We start from the raw sequence: 18242 nt of genomic DNA on the forward strand, positions 1-18242 counted from the left end.
AAACGAAATTGAATTGCATTGCAACATTTATATAGCGCTTTTTGCCCCCATTTTTGACTGATACTGGTGTTTTCTGACTCTTGTTGTGCCCTTGCGCTGATATTCATGCCCAGGGCCAGTGCTCTGTTTAAAGGGTGAATGGTAATTAAGTGCTATAAAGTGTTTTTGCAATTGGTACTGACAACCTACCTGTAAGTCCCTAGTATGTGGTTGGGCATGTAGGTTTAGAGTCCTAGTGGATTTAATGCACTTAAGTGTGCACCGCTGTGGTGCCTGCTCTCATTTTAAAGGCAGCCCTGCTTTTCAGGTTGCTTTTAAAATACAATTATGTCCGAATTAAAAGTACTTTAACTACCTTATGTTTCCATATAAGTCACCACCAAGGTCCATCCTAGGTGCCCCAATGGTACGGTACCTTCTAGTAATAACAGAGCCATCATAAAAGATGTTGTATAATCCTTGATGAGGGCAGTACTGTCAATTTCATTTTCCCCATTGTAGTTCATTAGCTCCAAAGGGTAACATGAAAAGGCTTTATTTAACTTTAATTAAGTCTATCTTTTGATGGGAGCGAGCTAAAATAATACTTCAAAGTATAAATATAATACTTACATCTGAAAGAAACAGGTTAGTATTAGATTCCTTACCTTAGAATATCCCCAGGCGTCAGTCTGGATCCGGAAACTTTTGCGTAGCAGTACCCCTGCGCGTCGGTAGGCGTCGTCTGCAGGCGTCCCCTGCGGCTCCGCGTCGTCGGCGTCGTGCGCCGTGATGACGTCGCTGGAGTATATAGACGCCGCCTCCGCGCGCTGACGTCAGTTCTTCTTTTTTCCGCGCCAGTTAGAAGAGCAGTACTCCGGTCTTTTGACCAAGTTTTTGTTACATCTAACTCTTTCAGGTGCCGGTAGGATGCCCGGTTTTAAAAGTTGCGACGGGTGCGACCGCATGATGTCGGTCACCGACCACCATCGACTCTGCCTCCGGTGTCTGGGCGCGGACCACGACGTGGAGTCCTGCGTCGACTGCCGGGCCTTAACGAGTAAGGCTAGGCGGGAGCGGTCCTGCAAGCTGCTCGAGCTCCGGGTGTCGGCCCCGCGTCGAGAGCGGTCCCGGTCCGGCCGGAGGTCGAGGGAGCGGTCGAGGGAGCGGTCGAGGGAGCGGTCGAGAGAGCGATCGCGGAGCCGCCATGAGCGCTCCGGGATTCGTCACCATTCCTCCGGTTCCTCAGGTAAGCGACACAAGAAGTCGGGGCGTCGTCACCGTACCCCCGACTCCCCCCGACGCCCGCGTGATGCGGCCGGGGGTTCGGGTGGCCCCACCACCGCGGCCCCGCGTGGGTCGCCGACGCCGTCTGCCCCATACCCGTCGGTCCCTGGGGAAGGCGCGTCGTGCGAGGAGATTGAGGAGTTCCTCATGGCTATGAGGGCGATGTCTCCTCCGGCGGGGCCTACGGCGCCTGCGGGCCCGTCGGTCCCGTCTGGGGGCCCGAGCGGTTCGGGTGCACCTGCCCCGACGCCGCCGGGTGCTCCGGCCCCGCCGCCGCCGGCGGCTCCGGCCCCGGCGCCGCTGGGCCCTTCAGGGTCGTCGCCGGCTGGTCAACCGGCCTCTCCGGCGCCGATTCCATCGGGGCAGCCCGTGGTACCGCCTCCGCGCGGCGCCGTGACTCCGCCGTCGGTTCCGGCCGGCGTCGGGGCGCCGGCGCCGCGCGGTGCCACCCCCATTCCCTCTCTGACTCCTGACGCGGAGTCGGACCGGCATCGTCCGACGCCGAGTCGGGCGCCGTTGGGGCCCCTTGGCTCCGAGGAGCCGGTCTATATCGTTGACTCGAACTATGGCGATGAGGACGATTATGGAGAGGGTTGGGAGGGGTCTGAGGACCCTTTGTCATGAGCATGCCAGTACGATGTGGACTGGGTTGGTGATTTAGGTGATGCCAGTGGTCTGGACGAATCGCCTAACCCTGGGTTTGTCTCGCCTCCCACTGTGGCGTCGGAGGCTGGGGCTGCCTATTCGGTGGTACTGATGAGGGCTGCCAAGGCCTTGAGCCTTGAGCTCCCCGTCGCTAAGGTGAAGCCTAACATCCTCACCGAGGTGTTCAAACCGCAGTCATGCCCACAGGAGTCTCTGCTGCCGTTTAATGACGCCTTGACGGATGTCCTTTTGGGCACCTGGTCCAGGCCCGCTTCCGGTCCACCTGTTGACCGAAACGTTGCCAGGCATCACCGTCCATGTTCGGACGACCCTGCCTTCCTCTCCACCCATCCCTCCCCTGAGAGTCTGGTGATCCAGGCCTCCACTTCCCAGTCCGCATTCCCGACGGCTCCGCCCGATCGGGAATCTAAGCGATATGACCAGTTTGGCAAAAAGGTCTTCTCGTCTCTGAGTGCAGGACTGCGGTCTTGCAATACCGCATGCCTCTTAGGCCGCTACACCCACTCTTTGTGGGATACGGTCGCGGAGTGTCTGCCGCAATGCCCGCAGGAGGTGCGGGACAAGCTCAACCAGGCCTTGGTTGAAGTCCGGTACGCGGCGAGGTATTCCATACGGTGTGGTCTTGACACGACCGACTCGCTGGGAAGGGCGATGTCCACGACGGTGGCGATTCGTCGCCATGCTTGGCTGAGATCCGCCAACTTCTCGCCGGATGTCCAGAATGCCCTGATGGACATGCCATTCGATGGCAGTCGCCTGTTCGGCGACAAAGCGGACAACGCGCTTGAGCGCTTCAAGGACTCCAGGGTCACGGCCAAGTCCTTGGGTCTCTCGACCCAGCGCCAGCAAACGGGTTCGTTTCGCTCCTTTCGTGGCCACGGAAGGGGCGGTCCCACACGTGCTGCCAGCCACGCACCACAGAACGCTCCTCAGCACGGTGGCGGCCGTGGATTCCGCCGTGGTGGCGGTCGGGGACAGCGGCGAGGTCAGTCCACACCTCCCCCCGCAGCAGCCTCCAAATCCTCCTAGTCCGAGCTTTCAGGCTCATGTGACGCCAGTGGGTGGCAGGGTTCGCCATCACCACTCCCGCTGGCGCACTATCACATCGGACAGGTGGGTGCTGCAGCTCGTCCGAAGGGGCTACTCCCTCCCCTTCGAGACCTCTCCTCCAGCCATGCCACCGCAGAACCACCGTGTGTCGGGGGACCACTTGACACTTCTGCAGGAGGAAGTTACGGCCCTCTTGGCCAAGGGGGCCATCGAGCGCGTTCCTGGGCCAGAAGTAGGGTGTGGTTGCTACTCCCACTACTTTCTGGTGCCCAAGAAGGACAAAGGGGGCCTACGTCCTATCTTGGACCTACGGAACGTCAACGGCTTCCTCCGGAAGGAGAAGTTCAAGATGTTGACTTTGGCTCAGGTCTTGGCTGCTCTAGACCCGCAAGACTGGATGGTAGCGTTGGACTTGCAGGATGCGTATTTTCACATCCCCGTCCTGCCGGCCCACCGGCGTTACCTGCGGTTCACGGTAGGCCACGAGCACTTTCAGTTTATCGTGCTCCCGTTCGGCCTTACCAGCGCCCCACGGGTGTTCACGAAGGTGATGGCGGTGGTCGCAGCTCATCTGCGCCGGTTAGGGGTTTCATTCTTCCCCTACCTCGACGACTGGTTGTTGAAGGCGGGCTCGCCCCACACAGTCGTCCACCACCTCCAGATGACGGCAGACCTCCTGCACGAGCTGGGGTTTTCCATCAATGTGCCGAAATCACACCTGTGTCCCTCTCAAAAGCTCCTTTTCATCGGAGCGGTTCTCGACTCGGCGCAGTTTCGGGTTTATCCTCCGGAACGGCGGGTCCGGGATATCCAGGCCTTGATTCCCATCTTTCAGCCGTTATCCCGGGTTTCGGTCAGGTTGACGCTGCGGCTTCTGGGGCTGATGGCCTCCTGCATCCTTCTGGTGCATCACGTCAGATGGCGGATGCGGGCTCTGCAGTGGGACCTGAAGTTTCAGTGGGCCCAGCATCAGGGCAACCTTTCCGACCATGTCCTGATCTCGGAGGGCACTGCGAGACAGTTGCAGTGGTGGCTTACGGACCGCGATTGGGTCAGAGGCAGATGCCTCTCCCTTCCCCAACCGGAGCACGTGGTTGTGACGGACGCGTCCCTCCAGGGCTGGGGTGGCCACTTGGGAGAGGCGGAGATCAGAGGCATCTGGCACCCCGGCGGAGTCCCGGCTCCATATCAACATGTTGGAGCTGCGGGCGATTCGCCTAGCACTGAAGGCATTCCTCCCCTTTGTCAACGGGAGTGTAGTGCAGGTGTTCACGGACAACACCACCGCCATGTGGTACTGCAACAAACAGGGCGGTGTGGGGTCGTGGACCCTTTGCCAGGAGGCCCTGCGTCTCTGGCAATGGCTGGAACGTCAGGGCGTGACTCTGACGGTTCAACACCTGGCAGGTTCTCTGAACGCCAGGGCGGACGAACTCAGCCGTCGGTGCTCGGTGGATCACGAATGGCGTCTGAACTCGGACGTGGCGAGAGGCCTCTTTCTGCAATGGGGAGAGCCTTGGTTAGATCTATTCGCCACAGAAGAGAACGCGCAATGTCATCAGTTCTGCGCGTTGGAGTTTCCAAGACGGCACTCGCTCGGCGACGCCTTTCGGCGCGAGTGGAGTTGCGGTCTGTTGTACACCTTTCCGCCTATACCACTTCTGCCCAGAGTGCTGAAGAACATCAGGCGCGACCGGGCCCAAGTTATCCTTGTGGCTCCGGACTGGGCTCGAAGGTACTGGTATCCCGAGCTACTCAGCATGTCAGTCGGTCCCTCTATCCGCCTGCCCCTTCAGGAGGAACTTCTGTCGCAGCAGCAGGGGACGGTCCTCCACCCGAACCTGTCCAGTCTCCACCTCCATGCTTGGAGATTGAGCGGCGACAGTTGAGGCCATTTGACTTGCCTCCTGAAGTCTGTGATGTGATTCTGGCAGCCAGGCGTCCCTCCACAAAGTCGGTATACGCCTGCCGGTGGAACAGATTTGTGGCATGGTGCACAGCAAAGGCTGTGGATCCCCTTTCTGCCCCTCTTTCCGAGGTTCTCCTCTTCCTTCTTTCCCTTGCCCAGCAGGGCTCTGCTCTGGGCACTATCAAGGGCTATCTTTCTGCCCTTTCCGCCTTCTTAAGGCTACCTGATCAGCCATCTTTATTCAAGTCCCCTATTGTACTGAGATTCTTGAAAGGCATCACGCACATGTATCCACCGTTCGTGATGCCTCAGTGGGACTTGAACCTGGTTCTGACATTCTTGATGTGTGCTCCCTTTGAGCCGCTTCATTCCTGTCCTCTCCGTCTTCTCACTTTAAAGACGGCCTTCCTGGTTGCCATCACCTCTGCCAGGAGAGTGAGTGAGCTCCAGGCTCTTTCTGTTAAACCTCCTTTCTTGTCCGTTCATCCTGACAAGGTGGTTCTTAGGACTAGACCTTCTTTCCTGCCCAAAGTGGTTTCTGCTTTTCACATTGGGCAGTCCATCACCTTACCCTCCTTCTTCCCGCCTCCGCATCCTTCAAAAGATGAAGAGCGGCTCCATCGTCTGGACCCAAAACGTGCGCTTTCATTTTATATGGATCGCACACGCCAGTTCCGGGTGGATGACCAACTGTTTGTTGGCTACGTGGGTGAGAAGAAGGGAAGGGCGGTACAGAAACGAACCATCTCTCGGTGGGTCGTCCTGTGCATCAAAGCATGCTACTCTTTGGCTCGGAAGGAGCCTCCTGTTGGGCTGAGGGCCCATTCCACTCGGGCCACGGCGGCTACTACTGCCCTGGGCCGGGGAGTCCCTTTGCAGGACATTTGCCAGGCGGCTACGTGGGCCTCGCTGCACACCTTTGCGAGGCATTACTGCCTGGACAGTCAAGTCCAGAGGGACGGCTTCTTTGGTCGTTCGGTCCTCCAGGATTTTCTGGTGTAGGATTGTATTGGTTCGCAGACCCACCACCGGGGTTGGTATTGCTGGGGTATCTATTCTAAGGTAAGGAATCTAATACTAACCTGTTTCTTTCAGATGAACAAGTTACTTACCTTCGGTAACGATATATCTGTAAGAAACAGTAGTTAGTATTAGATTCCTTACCGCCCCGCCCATCCTCCCCGTTCTGCGAACTGATACCTAGGGTTAAGGACATCCCTTTCAGAGCCCTAGTTTCACATGGCACCAGTGTTGGTTCTCACATGGCTCTGCGTGTTCTGGCGCGGAAAAGCTGTGTGCAAAGAACTGACGTCAGCGCGCGGAGGCGGCGTCTATATACTCCAGCGACGTTATCACGGCGCACGACGCCGACGACGCGGAGCCGCAGGGGACGCCTGCAGACGACGCCTACCGACGCGCAGGGGTACTGCTACGCAAAAGTTTCCGGATCCAGACTGACGCCTGGGGATATTCTAAGGTAAGGAATCTAATACTAACTACTGTTTCTTACAGATATATCGTTACCGAAGGTAAGTAACTTGTTCAATAGATCCAGCAACTTGCCAATGTTGCATTTATTATAACTATTGCAGGGAAGTAGTTTTAGATCTGCTTTCCTACAGTTACCTAAAATCATCCCTGTAGCAGCCTCTTCTAATTGGCTTGATAGGCTGAGCCAAGCTGCCTTATTGAGGTGTGAAGTGGCCTGGGCTGAGACAAAGGAGACATCTGGTGGGAGGAATCTGTCGGAAGAAATGGCAGGACAGGAAGGGGGTTGGGTTGGTCTTCAAAGGAAGAAAGGAACTAGGCTCACTCCCAATTTGTGTGCCCCCAGCCAGTTGGAGGCACCTGTGATTGAATTATGAGAGGAATTGGAAGGGGAGTGTAGGGAAAAGTTAGCCACACCTGTGGGTTGCATTAGCGACACCTGAATCTACAGGAGAGACTTTCTCCATTTTGGACTTTTGCGAACAGTGCTTTCGGCAGAAAAAAAATGCCACACGTCTAATGAAGTAGGCATCACAGAGAGGGGCACCTTGCACCCCATTGGTCAATGGTGCCCCCTTCTTGCCAGTGTAGACACCTGGATATATATTTATGGGAGAGCTGCTGAACAACTCAGATCCCTGCCTGGAAATATCAAGAGAAGAAAAGCTGCTCTTCTGAACCCTTGGCCTGCTGCACACTTTGGGCTTCACAAAAGAGTACTTTGCATGGCTTCAAAAGGATTAAGGAGTGGACTCCCTGATAGAAACAGGTGCTAAAGAGCTTCAAGAAGTCATCAGCATCAAATCCATCAAGAAAAGTCCAGCTGACCAGCCTTACCTGGGTTTTAAAGGATTAGACCATGTGCATTATGGGAATTGTAGTCCCAAACATCCAAGAGGCAATTCAGAGCTTCTGGACCCTTGGCTGGTGTTGTGGAGCCTCAAAGACCCAAGAGAAACATCTTGAGAAGAAGGACTGCCCTGCTGACCCTTTGACTGCACAAGAGAGGACTGCAGTCATGGGGACTGCCCTTGCAGCACTCTCAAGGCTTCACAACAAAAGGATTTTGCCTGACTTGAAGGATAAGGACTGGACTCCCTGATCAGCAACATGTAGAAAGTGCTTGGAGGGCTACCTGCAACACCAACAACCAGGACAACTCCAGCTGACAAGCTTCACCTGGATTGACCAGGTGCATTGTGGGAGTTGTAGTCCCAGCCCCAAAAGGCGATTCTGAATCCTTGTCTGGTGCTGTGGACCACTTTCCTTCATCAAGGAACACTTCTGGAAGTAAGTGTAAAAGTGTTATGTTGCGGGTGGCTTGAACTGTTGACTTTGTCCTGCTCCAGCCTGACCTTTTTTAAAGACTACGATTGCTATTTGCTTCTAAGTGCTAGTTTTACTTTTAATCTTTAAAAAGTCATATCTCCGATTCCCTACATTGAATGTTTGTCACTTTGGTGTCATTTCAATTGTAAAATACATTTCTTCTTTGTATAAGTTGGTGTTGGATTTATATTGTGTGTTGGTCTTACTTATTTACTGTGTTGTTTTTTTAAATGCTTTACACACCTGTCTCCCAAGTTAAGCCTGTCTACTCTGACCCAAGCTACCAAGGGCTGAGCAAGGATCAATTTATTGATCACTTGACTGGGCATTATTTCAGATTGTGGTGTTATTACTAAATGTAGGTACCTACCTGCCCTTACTATTAAACCCCCTTCCAACACTAGCCCTTTACAGTGAACTGACGTGTTTGCCTACATGGGTGGTATACTACACTGTATAGGGTGTGTGGCTGAAGGATGTTGGCTTTATTTTATCCTATTTGGTAGGTGTTTCCATGCTATGAATGATGACCAACGAGGTCTATTCACAGAACAATATGCAGGCACTTACTAACCTTGTATGAACACCTGACTTCCACCCACAAGTGTCGGGCTGTAACAGATAGTGTAGAAAAATGCAACAATCTGTGCATATTTCGATGGGCATGTGAAGAAAGGGGTTCCAAGTGTGAGAATATAATTTAATGTATGCCAAGTAAATGTGAAACAAAAATACTTTGCACATATGTTATCTTCTAACTGTTTTAGTGTGTTTTGTATCGAAATGCACACTCCATATACAGCTCGGGATAGATAAAATTCCATGAGTCACCTACTTGAGTGAATAAGATCTGAATATCTAGGCATACTATAATATGCGTAATGTGAGTCTTCATCAGAATTAAATATCTATGGATGCTCATACAATTGCAAATTATGTACATGCATAGTTCTGCACATCCATGTGACTATTTACAACAGCATTCTGAAATTCACAGAAAAAAAGCGGTTATTCAAGAACAAACTGGGGCAGTAGTAAGGATTCGTGTAAGAATCATTACTGTAGGAAACTTGAGCAACCCACCGAAAAAGACAGCAGATCTTTGAACCTGAAGCTACCCTAAACTTGTCAGAAACATGAAGCCTCATTACAACAATTTGACACACAGCAGTGCTGCACGTCACTTTGCTGCGCTGCCTTGCGTCATATGAAAAGGGCAGGAATGCGGCGTATCTATGAGATATGCTGCATCCCTGTCCTCTTACACTGTGCTGGTGCAAAAATGGCTACCTAGCGCCAGCACAGGCACCCTTGCACCATTGCGCAAAGGTGCCTGCATTGAAATCAGGTTTTTTTTGTGCAGGAATGGTCACCTGCCTTCACAAAAACAACCATCACGCCACCCCTGGGAAGGTGCAGGGTGTTGATGTATTCCCAAATTTACGCTATGTTGTAAATCTGTGAATGTATCAAAAACCATGGCCGTTGAGTGGGAACACCCACCGCAACATCCATGGCACACTGCCCCGAGGCAGCGTTGCCTCACACCATATCAACAAGGCCATGAAAAACCATGCAGGGTGGCTTTCTGTGGCCTCGTAGATAGGGTCTACACTGTGCCCCCACCGGAACACAGTGATGACCCGTGAGGCAGTCCTTAGCATACTCACTACAGACCTTTCATTAGCACAACTACTGCCTGGCGCTCTGCTCCCTCACGGCACCCGCTTCAGAATATTCATTCCAAACAGATCCTTTTCGTACATTTATCAATACTACTTTAAGGATATAGCCCAGCCGAGTAGGAATTATCACTGGCAGCGCGATTACAAAGACCTTGATGTTCTACATTCAGCCCTGAGGAAGCCGCGGATCTATTTCCACATGCGACGAAACACTTGTCGGCTGGTTTTGTTTTGGTCGAAAGAAACACTGAATTAAAGACAAAGCAACATTTTCTTTATCACCCACTGATCGTTGAATTTATTTTGCACTAATTGTGTCGTGACTATGCATACTGTTTATTGACTCTGATGTGTGCCTGGACTTGGATGTACATTATGTTAGTGTGAGAACCTCTTCCCACACAGTTTTGAGGGGTTATAGGGCTCATCCCCTTTCCCAGTAGCACCATCCTAATACTTCTTTCAAACAACAAGTTGCGTTACACAGCTGAGCGCCTACATTCCCTGGCCTTCAAAAACCCTTCTCTATAGATGGATCAAATAAGTGACTGCCAGTGGTGCACTGTGCTTGTAAATACACCCCATGGTGTCAGTCAAAGTATTGACATTCTAGGTAGGCCTATTAGATAATGATTTGTCATTTAATATTAAGATCTTAATATGTATTCTGATGCAGTACGAAACAAATGGTGTATAGCACAGATAAGAAAGGACTACTAGAAGTAATGTTTTCAAGCCTATTTGAAGAATTAAATCTGAAATAATACTATTTTTGGTCTAGCCCGCTCTCTTACAGAGCTTTTGTGGGGGGATATGGGGGTAGGGGATACACCCTTTAACCAAAGGCAGGTTTGAGGGGTCACGAAGGGCTGATATGCCTCCTAATTAAAAAAAAGAAACCATTTTCCATTTTCCCTTTTCAGATACACTTGAAGGTTGGGGTGAGGGCCACTTCCTTGTTGAAGGATTTAAGGAGGAATTGGAGTAGGGTTTCCCTTGAGTCCCTTACCCCTCTCCTGAAGGACTCCGAGCCCCCCCTCTCAAATAACCTTGATGACAGCATTACAAACCTGAATGCTTGGTTGAGTGAGGCTCTGGATATAATCACGCCATGGAGGCCTATTAACTCCTCGAGAACTTCCCCCTCCGCCCCTTGGTACTCCAGGGATATTAGAGCCAAAAAGGTGATTACAAAAGACTGGAGCGCAAATGGAGAACGTCATATTCTCAGGAGGACAAAACTGGTTATCGAGCGGCTTTGAAAGAGTACAGCAAACTCCTCATTGTAAAGAAAAGAGATTACTTGGCCGATTGTATTGCCAGTGCCAAGATATCCTCTAGGGAAGTTTTTAAGATTGTGAAATCCTTCACTAATCCATCAGCACTCATGCACCCGATTACCCCTTCACTGGAGATGTGCAACAGCCTTTCTAATTTTTTTAAGGAGAAAATCTCCCAGATATATGCTTCATTCCCAGCGGAACCCCAACCCATCGGAGTGGCCACATCTGGTAGCTCTTTCATAACCAGCCAGTGTTCTCGGAATGTGCGACGATTCCCATGGAGGCATCCCTGGCTGAACTCCAGAAATGTAATTCCAGGTCACCTGGTGATCCCTGGCCAGCGAAACAATACAGTTTACTGGCTGAGTGGCTTAATCCATCTCTTAATGCCATCTGAAATTCCTCACTCAGACAGGGGGTTTTCCCATCGACCTGGAAACACACGTTTCTGCTCCTGATATTGAAAATATCTAACGTTGACCCTGAAGTCACCAGCATCTTCAGGCCCATTTCTCTGCTCCAGGCTCCCGCTAAAGTCTTAGAGAATTTAGCCCATCAGCAGCTTGCAGTTTTTATTGAGTCCAATGGGCTACTGCATGACTCCCAGTCTGGCTTTTGCCCTGACTTCAGTACTGAATCCGCGTTGATTGAGATGGCGGACTCCATTCGCTGGGCGGTGGATGGATGGTCCGCGGCCATGCTCGTGCTCCTCGATCTGTCAGTGGCATTTGACACGGTGTCCCACCTCATCGTACTGGATCGCCTAAAACAGTCGGCATCCAGGTTATGGCGCTGGACTGGGTCGCGACCTACCTTTATGGCCGAGAACAACAGGTCTCTCTCCACCCCTTTACTTCCTCTGCTAAACCATTAAGATGCGGGGTGCCTCAGGGCTTGGCTCTTAGCCCGCTACTCTTTAATATCTATTTGACACCACTGGCGGAGTTGATTGCTAAGACTGGGTTCAAGGTGACATCCTATGTGGATGATACCCAACTAATGTTTACCTTCAGTGGAGTATCGGCATCTATCTTTGACTCCTTCAAACACTGCCTTAAAAGCATTTCTGCCTGGATGAGCAGCAATTTTCTAAAGCTCAACACCGAAAAGACAGAGATATTGTTTTTCAACCAAGCTGTACCGCCCCCGACAACCATGTGGTGGCCAGCAGAACTGGAATCTGCCCCTACTCCCAAGGACTCAGTCAAGAATTTGGGAGTTAGGTGGGACAATGACTTGTCCCTCACTACCCATGTTCAACTTGTATCTGCAGCCTGCTTTGGCAAGATGAAAACTATCAGAAAATGTATTGATTTCTTGCCAGGGACAGCACGCAAAACCGTTGTCCATGCTTTAATCACCTCCCATCTTGATTACGCTAATGGACTCTACATGGCTCTACCAATTGGCCTGACCCATAGGCTCCAGATAATACAAAATGCTGTAGCTAGACTGGTCTGCAAGGTCCCTCTCCATCAGCATATCTCTCCTAATCTCAGACAACTCCATTGGATTGCGGGAGCCAAGTGTATCGAATTCAAGGCCCTTACATTTGCCTTTCGGGCATATTAGGGCAGAGGGCCCAACTACCCGAGGAAGATACTTTGCCCCTACCAGCAGGACAGATCACTACGGTCCAATCATAAATGCTACCTTACCATTCCCCGTTTTGTGAAGGCGAAAATTGGGGGTAGGACATGTGAGGTGGGTACCACTAAATGCTGGTGCAACTTACCTATTCAATTACATATGATGCATTCTGAACATGAATTTAGAAGGGCATTAAAAACCTGGCTATTTAGTCGTGATGACTAGATTTGCACCTCTCACTGCTTTGTTGTTGTCAGTGCTAGCGCTGGGACACCCTAATTGGAATAGCTGTGCGATTTATAAATATCTTTTAATATTATTTTATTGGTGGATTTTGGGGCCCATGGACACATTTTTGTATCCCTTTTTAGCGAATTTCGAAAAAAAATTGTAAAGTCTGTAACAAAACTGGGAACAATCGAGAGCGTGACTAAACAGTGTGCACTTTGTGGACACCATGCCCTGCACGTAGAAGATGCTGAGCTTGGTTGATGGGGGACTTGCTCAGGCTTGTACAGGGCTGGTCTGCATGTGAGACCCTAACCGCAGAGTCTAATGCGGAAGGCACCGGGCCTGGCCTCAGTAGCAGTGGGAAGTGGCACAGAGAGTGGATCAGGGCAAAGGTGCAGGCCAGGCCTTTTGGCAATAGCCCATTGCCTGGGGTCAAATATCATATGCAGCAGCTTTGGTGGCATGTTGGATGGAGAAGGGTCTTGAGGTTCCGTGGTTTTCGGGACCGGACTCCATTTTGTTTGCGTTGCTCGCGACGCCATTTTTTTTGTTGTCCTCACGTAGGCCGTAGTGGTAAACGAACAAACAAAGTTGCATGGGCTTCGTTGTTCATGTACGCATTAACTGGCCCTTTTCGATTTGCGAGTGAACTGCAAAGACGCTGATCCCATCACCTGAAACTGACCTTTTCGTGAAGCCGATTCCTTTAGCCGATTGTTGTCTGAGATTGGCAATCAATGTTCAGGATATCGTTAACTTTTAGTTGCCTTACACATATCTTATCCTATTCAGCATCTTAACTGTTCCTTTTCTTATGTCTTTTCATTACATGCGTAGTGCTTTCAATTATGGGTTTGTCCGGCTTGTGGTAATCGAATTTGGGACAGTCCTAATAATTAACTTGTGGGTTGGTACAATGTAAAGTGAGCTTTTTGGAATGTAATAATGTGTGTGAAACTGTGTTCTATTGGTCAGAATTTGCCGCAGTGGGTGTGCATTCGTAATTAATCGAAAACAGCATAAAAAGTGATGTCTTGCTCTATGAAAGTTGAGCAGTCTCCCGAGTCGTACAGCGTGTTGTATTGCTTGGTTTACTGTTACTAGCTGCAGCTAATAAATTTGATCTCTGATGCCACCTAGAAGTATTCCGTGTCTCTGTATACCAAGACAGGAGAACTCGAAGACTTCGGGTGTGTCCCTGGCACCGCCGGGTTCTAAGAAAACCTGGTTCTTCAGTTGGCGCCCAACGTGGGGCGACTTCAGCGGTACCGGTCCAAGCCCGAGGATCGTGAGGAGCCACGTGAGAGAATTCTGGAGGAAGGCCGCCACTTCATCGACCCCTGTATGTCGACGTGGCCCGAAAGTCTTTGCTGCGAGGCCTCCCCGCTTTCCGACGGCTACGAAGGACTGCTGCCCTGACTGTCGCCCTGTCTTGGACCCTTGATTGATCCTTTGTAAAGCGAGACGATAGACGGTCTTCTGGTGGCGTGACAGATACTTTGGTTATGTATAAGTGGGTCGCTCCCACGACTTTGTTTTGGTCCTTGGTTTTGATTCGGGTATTGCAATAGTCGAAGCCGAGGGGCTCGTATATTTACGATTGTATCGATAGTTGATAACCCCTTGAAGTTTGAAGCTAGATTAGTGAGCTATAAGATGCCTGGTCTTAGCAAAATTAGGAAATTGTTTAGTTGTGGTTGCAACAGGGATTCCCGATTGGAGCATTCGTGTCCGATACCTCCGGTTGGAACTCCGACTTATGAGTCCTATTCAAAACACGGAGTAGGTCCTATTACTTATAATGAAGTGTGGGTCCGCTATACGAAGAAAGATGGTGTTTTACGATGGCCCCAACATGGTAGTTTCGAATTAAATATTTTAGATAATCTGGAAGTTGCGCTATTTAAGAAGAAAGCCCGACCGGCAATGTTTGACTCTTTCCGCCTCTGGCGTAAGCAAGCCAAACAGCGAGAAATGAAGCAAGCAAAAAGAGATAGGAAAGATGAGAATATGTCAGTACTACAAGCTGCTAGGCAGTTTAAGACAGATATGGAAGATCGTGTGAGTGAAGTCCTAGATAGACAGCGTTGCATGGCCATAGATAAATGTTATCCGGCCTTGCCGACTTCTCCTCCAATAGTGTCTGAAGACCCTGAAAAAGATCCTTTGATCTCTCATTTACTGAGATTGCCACCCCCTTATGTGCAGGGTGCTACTGCGCCTCCATTACCCCCGGTTGTTCTACCCTTTGTTGTTCAACCTCCTGCTGTTGTTCAGCCACCCGGTGCTCCACAGATGGTTTTGCCTCCTACTGCGCAACCCACTCTAGGGTCGCAAACTTTGCTACCAGCTTTGCCTCAAACTCCTTTGCCTTCTACTTCTGCATCTCAGACTCCTACTGCTCTTGTTCCTACTTTGCCTCAAGATATTCATTTTCCTGTTTTTACACCTACTTCTTCTCCTTCTGCTCGAAAACGAATGACTGAGACTGTTGCTAATTTGTTGTCTCCACTTTTTGGGGCACTGAATATGACCCCTGTTTCGAAACGAAAGCAGGGTCGTAGTCAGTTTCCTGGTCCCGAAGAGCGGGAAGTGTTGGATTTATTGGCTCGTAGATGGATTTTAAATGTTTCCAGGTATAATTTGCAAACGGTTATGGATGTTTTCTTTCAGTGGGATCCGCCTAAGCAGAGGTACGTTTTTGATGTAATGTGTACTTTTCTGCGTCAGGAACGGGAAGATAATGAGTTGGGTCCGATTCCGCAGGAAGTGATTGATGTTCAGTCAGAGTTTGATAAAGGGACGATTGTGGAATCTGATGTTATAGATGCTGTAGAGACGATACTTGCTTTTAGATCTAGGCTCCCGTCTCAGACATTGTACGAACCGGATTCCTCTGTTAGGAGGAAAGTGAAGCAGTATCCTATGAGAGAGGTTCCTCCTGTATGGAGAGACGCAGTTCAGGCTGATGCCGCTCATGGTGTTGTGGCCGCACCGGCACATTTTCAGCGCGTATGGGTACATGTCCCTTGGAAGAGAGCAGAGGTCTTGGCTCTTAAGCAGACCTTACCTGACCCCCGTAAGAATCCTGCTGGTTATTATAAGGAGTTGTCCCAGACAGTTGAAGCGTGTATTATGAACTTAGCTGACATAGATATGTTGATGGGTAATGTAGTCCCGCAACCTTTGTGGGCCAAGATTCGTCATGAGAATCATGCGGCAGAATTGGGCGATACTTGGGCGAATATTGTTCTTGCAGATGGTCGACAGGTAGGTGGTGCCAAACCTGAGCCCTTAGTTGCAGAATTACCTGGTAGGATTATTAATTTGATGAAAACTATGATGCGTCCTTTGCATGTGAATTGGGATAAGTTAGCAGCATGCAAGCCAAAGAAAGACGAGAGTGTGTCTGATTTCTTCACAAGGTTTGAAGAATCGTTTATCGACCATAGTGGTCAGGACATGAGTACGGAAGGTGGTCAAAGATTGTTTGTGGACAAAGTTGTCTTTAATTTACTTCCCGAGCTTTCTAATAAGTTAAAGGACTCTGAGAGTTCATGGGCTGTTTCTTCATCGGCCCAGATGTTGGCTACTGCACAATATTATGAGAATAGGGATAAAGATGAGAAGGATAAAGCAGAGAAGAAGACTAAAGATCTAAAGACGAAAGTTCTTTTGCAGCAAGCTTATCCGCCTCGTCAGAATCAGCCTCAGTTTCAGCAACCTCCACAGTTTCAGAGATTGTTACAGAAGCCTGAGCCTTATGCTCAGCGATTCTTTCCTGGACCTAATCAGTGTGCTTATTGCAGAGAGGAAGGTCATTTCAAGAATAGTTGCCCGGCTTTGTTACAGCGTGCGAATGGCGTATCTGGTCAGAGAGGTCGTGGTGGTTTCCAGCAAGCTCCTAGGGGTAGGGGACGTGGTGTGTTGCCTCAGAATGAGCGTTCCTCTTCCCTTCAGAATTCTGCGAATTATTTTGACAGACAGAATGTTCCGACTGGTCAGTCTGCACAGTACTATGTTGATGATTATTATGTCGAGAGTGAGAGTGCTGGTTATAATGATAGTTAGGACAGTCATGGGCAAAGAGAGGGAGTAGTGTCAGTTCCAGTAGACCAGAGTGGACCTTATGTTGAAGTGATTACATCAGGTGTGGCAGAACCTTTTCTTTTGGATACTGGTGCGACAAAGAGTTCTATTATGCACTCTAAACTTCCTGGCGTACCTTTGTCTGGCTTGACCAATGTTTCAGTAGGATTTTCAGGCGCCCCAGTTTGTAACCCGATTTCTAATCCTTTGCCTCTTTCTATTGGCCCTTGTGAATTGGAAGCTCCCCTTATTCTGACGACTGGTTGTAATGAGACTTGCTGAAAAGATTGTATGCAACATTACATTGTTCTCCTTCGGGAGTACATCTTACCTTGGGTAAGAAAGTGATCTCCCCGATGTATTTGTCTAAACATTGTCTTCCACTGGAATTGCGTTCTCTTCCTGATACACTTTGGGCTACGGGTCCGAATGATGTTGGTCTCTTGCACATTCCACCCTATGTTGTCACCCTCAAATCGAATGCTAGGCTACCTCGTATTCCACAATATAAGATATCTAGTGATGGCGAGAGAGCTCTTTTGGCGATCGTGTATGATTTGGTTGAGAAGGGTGTAGTTGAAGAAACGAGAGGTAACGTGTGTAACAGTCCTGTTTTGCCTGTCTTTAAGCGTACTGATGCTTCTCATCCTCCTGTGTATCGGTTTGTGAGGAGGAGTGTGGCTCAATGGTTAGAGCGGCAGACCCTGATGCAGAGTTCTGGCCAGGGACGAGGGTTCGATTCCCACCTCGGCGGGGTCTCGGGCTCAATTTCCTCTGACCTGTTAATTCTCGCCTCGGTGCCTATTCTAATCACGGGCCCCACGCTGCAACTCTGGGCAATAGCTTGCTTAGCCTCCACACCGGCCCCAACAGCGCTAAGGATGCCTGGCTTCACCCTGGGGGTGCCCAGGAGTGGACACTTCACAGGGAAAGCCAGGAGGGGTTCCACAGCGGTATGAGTATTAGCGCCAGGAAACCGCATAGGCGACACCGCAAGGTGACCGTCTGGTGACAGTGCGCTCTATAAGTACCATGACATTTACATTTACATTTACATTTGTGATCGATCTTCTAGAAGTGAATAAGATTGTCGTGCCACAGTTTCCCGTTGTCCCGAATATCACTGCTTTGTTGACTCTGATTCCTGCTTCGGCAGCCTGGTTTTCTGTTATCGACTTAAAGAATGCTTTCTTTAGCATTCCGATTGCTGAGGAGAGTAGAGATATTTTTGGCTTCTCTTTAGGAGGACGAAGCTTCCGGTTTAAGAGAGCTCCCCAAGGTTATTGTGAAAGTCCCTCCATCTATAGTCAGGCGTTGAAAACTCAGCTTGATAGTTTTGTATTGCCTTCTGGTGCTACTCTTATTCAATACGTTGATGATTTGTTGGTTACTGCTGATGGCGAAGAGATTTGTAAAGAGGCTTCTCTTTCTTTGTTACGACATTTGTCTGACCTCCATCATGAAGTGTCACCTTCAAAACCTTCAAAGTTACAGTATTGCCGCCAAGAAGTGACCTCTTAGGTCATCTCTTGTCGAAGGAGGGAAGAAGGTTGACCCCAGAACGAATTCGAGCGATTGCTCAAATGACTGTACCTTCCACACAGAGAGAAGTGCGCGCCTTTTTGGGTATCACTTTGTATTGTAGGCAATGGATCC

The 18242-nt window shown here is 50.0% G+C and overlaps 1 protein-coding gene across 2 annotated transcripts in view; it reads left to right on the forward strand.

The window, feature by feature from the left end:
* RXFP2 (relaxin family peptide receptor 2) overlaps positions 1-18242 on the forward strand; it is a 1449053-nt gene that overhangs the window by 1061158 nt on the left and 369653 nt on the right. The gene's annotated exons all lie outside the window — the stretch shown is intronic.

Source organism: Lissotriton helveticus, chromosome 8, assembly GCF_964261635.1.
Source record: "Lissotriton helveticus chromosome 8, aLisHel1.1, whole genome shotgun sequence".
Classification (NCBI taxonomy): domain Eukaryota; kingdom Metazoa; phylum Chordata; class Amphibia; order Caudata; family Salamandridae; genus Lissotriton; species Lissotriton helveticus.